The sequence below is a fragment of the Lactuca sativa genome, chromosome 5 (genome assembly GCF_002870075.4).
Source record: "Lactuca sativa cultivar Salinas chromosome 5, Lsat_Salinas_v11, whole genome shotgun sequence".
Lineage (NCBI taxonomy): Eukaryota > Viridiplantae > Streptophyta > Magnoliopsida > Asterales > Asteraceae > Lactuca > Lactuca sativa.
Window position 1 is genome coordinate 64,670,448 of NC_056627.2, and position 9,025 is coordinate 64,679,472.

Genomic DNA, 9,025 nt, shown 5'->3' on the forward strand with positions numbered 1-9,025 from the left:
GTGCCTGTGTTTGTTTGTGTCGATCAAGAAGAAGTGAAGGGTTTTAATTTTTTTTCAAGCATGCTTCTGCCTCATGTTACCAATAGTCCAATACCCTATATAATACATAGGATATGGGATATATTAATATTTAAATATACTATGTATTATTTTAAAAAACGAATTCGGGTATTCGGGTATACCCGAAAATTAATGTTCATACCTAAAACCCGACTTATACTATTATCTGGTTAACCTATTACCCGAATGTTCATACCCGTTATCTGTTCTATCCGACCCATTTTATCCAAATTTGAAACGGGTCGGGTGCGTAGAACGAGTTTCGGTTGTTTTCGACACGCCTAGTTTGATCTATATATGTAGATGTGTACTTAATCACTTGATTCAAATACGATTGACACAAAATTTCAAATGTAATACCATGTCATATAAGATGTCATTAATGGATCAAATCTTTTTTATAATCATAATCTATTACGTTTAAAATGAACATATTCGTTTAGACCCCATCGATGTAAGAAACTGGACTAGGAACATATATACCTCTTATTATAAAAACATGATGAATAAGGAAAATTAACGATATTCATTAGCATCGATCTGGCCCATATCATTAGCATCTGACCCATATTTGTCGATTTAAAAGATGATAAAGGATACAATGATTTTATATATATGTATGTTATATATGCATTTAATTAGAAGATAATAATTAACGTTATCCGATGAATATATGTGTATGATAGATACATACACATTAGTCATATCTCGCCAGCTACTCACTGCACAACACACATATTGGCCTACACTAACCCATTTTCGCCACCTAATTGATATACGTACATTGTCTTCTAAAGTTCAATACACACATGGTCTACAACAATGGCATTTTGTCATCTAACCAGTAACATATATGATTTATGCATGTCTTCATAGATATATGTATACTGTTATGATCTTTTTACACATGGTCCAACAACAACGATCTTACCTTAGCTGACGCATATATATTAACCATTTATGATTTTCACTCAATATAAATATACATATAAATAAATAAATATGGGTGAGAAGTGAGAACCATTAATCTTGGATGCCTTCACCTTCACCAATTATCAGTTGACATTTAGCATGGAAAAATTTAACAAAAAGAAATAAAAAATTCTAAGTGTGATATTAAGTAACATCAGACATGAAATTTATCTTTATAGTTTTTATAAATTGGTGATAAATTACAATGATTGAATTTTATTTTATGTTAGATTTGATATATATAATGGAAGATCATAAAAGTTGATGATGGGTCACCTCAAACTGTAAAAAAGAATCAAAACAAGGGGTGGTGTGAGAACTTTAAGCCTTAAAAATAAAAAGTAAAAAATAAAATAAAAAATAATTAGAAGTGTCAAAAGTAAAAAGAAAATAAGTGAGGGGGGAAAAGAGGCAATAATGAAGGAAGGGAAATGAAGGAAGGAAAGAAGCGAAGGAAGGTTTTTGTGGGATGGGACCAAGTTTGCAGGGCGTGGGTGAGAACCCTCAACGTGACTTTGTCGGTTTTTTTTGTCCATTTTCCTTTTTTTTTTTCACCATTTCTCTTTAAATTTTATTCTTTAAATAAAAATTAAAAACCATCCGTCGGCTAAATCTAACTCACTTCTCATCATATTATCTTTATCTATATATTTATTAAACTTACAATATATATTTAACCTAACGATATATATTTTATTAATATAAAACTATGATACAAGGTAACCATCTTAAACTAGAAATGGTCTCTAAGGAAGCACTACAAGAAAGACGATGCCACTAAAAGGTAGGATTGTCGCTGCTAAAGCGGTAACTTGTCGTTGCTGTTACTTCGCTGTAAATGTTTCATATGTCGCCGTCAATGCTCTCGGTCATTGTTAATACTTACAGTCGCTGCAAATGCTGTGTCGCCACTAATACTTACAAGTCGCCCTAAATCTGTTGCCGCTAGGAGTGTTGATCGGGTATTTTTTCGGGTTTCAGGTAATTCGGGTTTTTCATGTTAAAAAAAAGACTTGTTACCCGACCCAAATTAAATTCGGGTAATTCGGGTTTGGGTAATTCGAGTATCGGGTCGGGTTAAGGTAATTCGGGTATTATCTAAAATATATAATTTTTTTTGAATTTCACCTGAAAATAAATTTAATGAAATAAATACGTCGTGCTTTATTAGTCTTGTTTATATAAACAAACGAGACATAAACGAAGTTACTCAAGCTTTGAACATTGAGATTTTTTAGTCAATAATACCTGAGATATCAAGTAATTTTTTAACAACTTAATCTAATCTAATAAGATGTTAAAAAAAACAAATACTTAAAGATCTTAATTTAAAAGTTTAAAATGTTTAAGATAATTGTAGCCATAAGTTTTGTCATGTTCTGAAGTTTCGTCCAAATAATAAGTTTGTTAGTTGCAATAAAAACTATAATCTAGAAAATAATTAAGTTTTAAAGAACATGATGATATATAAACAATTATTTTTAATATTGCTAGTGTCATATTGTCATAATAAAAGAGATTCATTTTTTACAATAATAATAGTTAGTTTAAGCGTCATCAAATACCTGCTATAGAGTACAAGCTCTACGAAAAAAAAAATTAAAATAATTTGGGTAATTCGGGTATACCCGAAACCCAACAAACGTACCCTTTACCCAACCTGAAAAAAAATCGGGTTACCCGATTACCCAAAATTTTTTACCCGATACCCGAAAAAATCTAGCGGGTAATTCGGGTATCGGGTATTTTTGACAGTACTAGTTGCCGCCAAAATATTTCCCTTTTTTATCTAACATTAAAATTAAAAAAAAAAAACAATATAACATCTATAAAAACTGCTACAAAACTTAATGTTGCAGAAAAATAGTTTGAAATATTAACCCCACTTAGTACTATAATCTAATCCAAAATATTAATCAATAGATATCCAGTCCAAAATATTCATTCAAACAGAGTATAATATATCCAAAATGCTAACCCAAACAAAACATTTCAAAATCCTAAAAAAGTAGCTAATCGTCATCATCACTCCCATTGTTTCCTTCGTTTTCATTTCGTGCGGCAATGAACGAAATCAGTCTTCCAGTGCCGCACAACAGAGCATGTCTTTTAGCATTGTTTGCAGCATTTCCAACTACAAAGAAAACCAATTATATTACCAACATATCATAATAGCATTTTACTTTCCAAAAGTTACCAAAATATAAAATACCAACATATCAAACTATAACCAACATATCATTATAGCATTCTACTTTTCAAATACACTTAAACATACATCATACACAATATTGCATATACGTAATAGCATTGTATTTTTTTTTTAAAATTTTCCATCATAGCATTGTACTTTCCAAAAAATTACCAAACTACAAAATACCAACATATCAAACTATAACCAAACTACATGATACACAATATTGCATACACATTATAACATTATACTTTCTTTTTTCTTTTTTCCATTATAGCAGTGTACTTTACAAAAATTACCAAAATACAAAACACCAACATATCAAACCATAACCAACATATCATTATAGCATTCTACTTTCCATTATAGCATTGTACTATATACTAAACAAACAATTACCAACATATCATTATAGCATCCTAAATTTTTCGTTTTTCCATTATAGCATTGTATTTTCCAAAAATGACCAAAATACAAAATACCAACATATCATTATAGCATTCTACTTTCCATTATAACGTTCTACAATATACTAAACAAACAATTACCAATATATAAACTTATAGTATCCTACTTTTTTTTTCGTTTTTCCATTATAGCATTATACTTTTCAACTTAAACTAACAATTACTTGTGATTATGGTGGTGGATGTGTCATTGGTTGTTCCTGATCGTACATAGACACAACCTTAAAAGTTTTACGCCCAATGCATCTGATATGTCCGTGTCGAGAAACCAATATTCTTTAAAAATAATTTTTTGTATCATTTGGTGTTAGTCTGTCATACCCCAAAACCATGAACGGCGGAAACGTTCTGGGGCGGAGGACGTCATGTACAGTATCACAACAATGCAAAGTAGTAAACAAGCACAACATCATCCATTGCATTAATAATATAATTTCATACAAGTGTGTTTTGTCAAGTTATATAGACACCAAAAATATACATCAAAATAAAAGAGGAGTCTTGAACGAGCTTCGTCTTCTCAAAAACCTGGCACCGGTATCTGTCTACTGGTGACCTGAGAATACAAGTTATTTTGAAAGTGAGTATCAGCTTTAAATCTGGTGAGATCATAAGTATATTAGTGTCTGTGTTTGTATGAAAGCATTTGTAAGATGTTTGTAAGATGTAATGTATAAGTTTTGTAAAGTTTGTATTTGTTTGAACACTCCTAGAAAACCCTATGTTTCCTACTAAAAGTAGCCTCCTACCAAGGCATCTAGTATCTGTGTGTATGTCTCTTGTAAGAGTATGTATTTTCCCAAATCCGACTATCATTAACCAAAAATATAGTTTTTACATTACCGTGCATCATGTGAATGTTCACGAAGTGAATGTAATGGGAAAATATTATAGTACTGTAGTGTTGTATTAAGTAACTACTGTTGTACTAACTACCTTAAACCAATTGTTATTTAAAGTACCATGTGATCGGCATGTCCCCTGCTACCGACTCAATAGTAAAATGACGATGTAAGACGCTGTAAGAAATGACATCTGGCACCCATAGACTTGCAAGTCCCACTGTAGCGAGCAACAAGGTGTAGGATAGTCAATCCAATATAGATCTATATGCAAACTCATATGCTCCCCAATTAAGGAGATTCTGGATACACAAACGGTCATGGCAGGTAGTGCCATGCCCCGTTTAATGGCTCACATAACTTTATTAATGTTTATGTAATGTATGTGCTAGTTGTATTGTGTGTTCTTTCTCTGTCTAGCCTGTATGTTAGTTTCTCATCATAGTATCTATCGTGTGTTTCTCGTTATAGTATCTCTTATTAGTTTCTCATCATAGTATCTATTGTGTGTTTCTCGTTATAGTATCTCTTTGTATGTTTCATTGTTCTAGTAATAGTATTAGTATATCTCTAAACTATACCTATTATAGTTTACTAGTAATGTTGTTTGTGTATATGAGCTTGTTTGTATACCCTTGCTACCCAAAGGTGTTGTACTGAATGAAGTAACCTTTTATATCTATATACATATACATAGTATATAACTAGGATTCAAACAACCCTCGGACAGATAACCCTAATACCCTAAGTCCACAACCAAACAAGGAACAGGAAGTAAGGTGAGCTATCAGTCCTAAGTACTTTCAATCCTACTTATATAACTATATCTATATAGATACACTTTTAACAGAATATAAGTTTAAAAGAGTTTAAGAAACAGCAATTGGCATGTGAAAGAGTTGATAAAAGCATTTGATATGTAAAAGAGTTTGTAAAACAGTTTGAAGTAAAACAGTTTGATAACACAGTTTGAAAAGTAAGAAGACCACTTGTTTGGTAGTTATTAATCACATGTGATTGATATAATAACTATAATTGTTCAACTTGTATCCCCCCATAAGAGCATTTAAAAACATTTAAAAGGTTAATTAAGGGGTATGAACTCACCTGTAGTGAGTGGTTTGGATGAACGGATTGTATAGGATGCTAAGTATCAAGTGAAGACTTGAGCACACACGCGGATCCTATTTAACATATAATGATACATATATGAATATAATTAGTGTTTATAACAACTAATTATTGAATTGAAACCACCTTAGGGGCTAGTAAACACTTATTTTGAAGTGTTACAACCATATATGATTGTATATACGGGGTATATGGCTATACAAGGGAGTGTATGGTCAAAATACACACTATTTGTGTGTGTGCGGCCAGGGGGTGTGTGCGGCCACACATTCCCTATGGAATGTGTCAAAACGTATTTTAAGGCTTTAGGACTCATCTAGGAAGGTTTCTTACTTCATGCTTTAGCCTTATATTAAGTTTATTACCATTTTTGGACCTAAAAGGGGTGTGTACGGCCATCATTATGTGTGCGGCCGCACACCCTTTATGAACATGATAAAATCATGTTTTTCTAGCATATCATCAAGTGTTCTTAGCATATAACAAGTTATGATAAGTGTATACACGTTATAGATGCTTGAAAGGGTGATTAAGGTCCAAAACTAGTGTGTGTTCTTCGTGTTCTTGGTGTTCTTGGCTAAAAATGGATGTTTTGATGGATCAAGGCAAGGGGAAAGGCTAGTTAAGGTCACATATTAACTAAACAAAGGATGAATCACTCACTTGATTGAAGATTGGAGTGAAAATTTGGATGATACTTGAGAGAAAACGTGTTCTAGCTTTGAAGAAGTGAAAAAGTGATAAAAAATGACAAGTGTAGTATATATATGGGAGAGTGTGCGGCTAGGGATGGGTGTGCGGCCGCACACACCTTGTTTGGTGTGTTTGGCCCGATTTTGTGATGCTACACACTTACTAACCCATTCTACAACTCATATCTTGATTATACTAAGTCTCAAGCACTCCTATAGACCCAAAACTTCATTATAAAATAGCAAAATGAGGCTATCTTTGATAAAAATGAAGAATGTATAGGTTAGAAATTTCGGGTTGTCACATCATCCCCCCGTTAGAAGGAATTTCGTCCCGAAATTACAGTTTAAGCAAATAAGTAGTTACAAATAACTAAGTAAAAAGACGAGGATATTTCATTTTCATCTGATTCTCTTGCTGCCAAGTGAATTTAGGTCCTCGCTTGGCGTTTCAGCGAACCTTCACTATCGGGATACGACTTTGTTTCATTTGCTTGACCTATCAGTCTATGATCTCTACAGGTTCTTCCACGAAGTTGAGGCTCTCGTTGATCTCGATCTCGTCGAGTGGGATTACAAGAGTCTCGTCGGACAGACACTTTTTCAAGTTCGAGACATGGAAAGTAGAATGTACGTTACTGAGTTCGTGTGGTAAGTTAAGTTTGTAAGCTACAGGGCCGATTCTCGCGAGAATATCGAAAGGCCCAATGTACCTTGGATTTAGCTTTCCACGCTTTCCAAAGCGTATTAAGCGTTTCCAGGATGAGACCTTCAATAGAACGCGGTCACCCACCTGGAATTCCAACGGTTTCCTTCGCTTATCAGCGTAGCTTTTCTGTCGGTCTCTAGAGGCTTTCAATCGTTCATGAATCTGAACGATCTTCTCTGTCGTTTCCCGTATGATCTCCGGACCTGTGAGAGTGTTGTCAAGAACTCGTCCTTTAGCTAACTGGGTATCACCCACCTCAGCCCAGCACAGAGGGGATTTGCACTTTCGGCCATAGAGGGCCTCGAATGGAGCTGCCTTTATGCTCGTGTGATAATTGTTGTTGTAGGAAAATCCGACAAGGGGTAAATGAGTATCCCATGCTTTCCCAAAGTCGATCACACAAGCTCGCAACATATCTTCCAAGGTTTGGATAGTTCTTTCACTCTGTCCGTCGGTTTGTGGATGGTAGGCTGTACTAATGTCTAGCCTAGTTCCTAGGAAATTTTGTAGCGACTGCCAGAACCTCGAAGTGAATCTACTACCTCTGTCCGAGATAATGGATAAGGGAACACCGTGGAATCGTATAATCTCTCTAATTTAAGTTTCTCCATCTTGTCTATTTCTTTGATCGGTAGGAAGTGTGCAGACTTGGTCAATCTATCGACGATGACCCATATGATATCAAGTCCACCCGTTGTCTTGGGAAACTTGGTTATAAAGTCCATAGTGATCCGTTCGCACTTCCATTCCGGTACTTCCGGTTGTTGTAGTAAACTGGAGGGTTTCTGGTATTCGACCTTGACCTCTGCATAAGTAAGGCATTTACTCACGAAGGTAGCAATCTCTGCTTTCATGTTAGGCCACCAGTATAGCTTTTTAAGATACAGGTACATCTTATCTGAACCAGGGTGGACGGAATAACGAGTGTTGTGTGTCTCGTTCATGACGAAGTCTCTGAAACCACCGAGTTTCGGGGTCCAGATCCGATCCATGAAATAATAAGCTCTGCCACCCTTAACCTCTAAGTTCTTATCCATCCCTCTCAGGGATTCACCCGCCACATTTTCAGGTTTCAAAGCGTCGAGCTGAGCTGCCTTAATTTGTGTGGAAAAGTGTGAATGGATAGTCATAGTCAATGATTTGACTCGACGACCATAATATTCTTTCCAACTTAGGGCGTCAGCTACTACATTGGCTTTACCCGGATGATAACGAATTTTGCATTCGTAATCACTGAGTAGCTCGACCCACCGTCGTTGTCTCATGTTGAGCTCCTTCTGGTCGAATATGTATTGCAGGCTTTTATGGTCTGTAAAGATAGTGCTTTTCGTACGGTACAAGTAGTGTCTTCAAATCTTTAGAGCGAACACAACTGCGCCCAGTTTAAGATCGTGTGTCGTGTAGTTGACCTCATGTGTCTTCAGCTGTCTCGAGGCATAGGCGATGACCTTACCTCACTGCATCAGAACACATCTGAGCCCTTGATTTGACACATCACAATAGACAACGAAGTCTTCTGTCCCTTCGGGGAGGGATAGTATTGGTACGGTACAAAATGCTCGTTTGAGCGTTTGGAACGCTCTCTCATGCTTCTCTTCCTATTTAAAGGCAACACCCTTCTGGGTCAGTGTTGTAAGAGGCTTAGCAATGCGGGAGAAGTTCTGAATGAACCTGCGATAGTAGCCAGCGAGGCCTGGAAATTGACGAATTTCTGTAGGCGTCTTCGGTGCTGACCAGTTCTCAATGGATTTGATTTTGGAAGGGTCCACATGCATTCCCTCTTTGCTAACCACGTGCCCTAAGAATTCGACTCTTCGGATCCAAAATTCGCATTTCGAGAAGTTTGCATAGAGCTTCTCCGAACGTAATGTTTCTAGGACTTGTCGAAGTTGTTGATTATGCTCTTCCTTACTACGATAATAGATAAGTATATCATCGATGAAGACGATGACGAACTG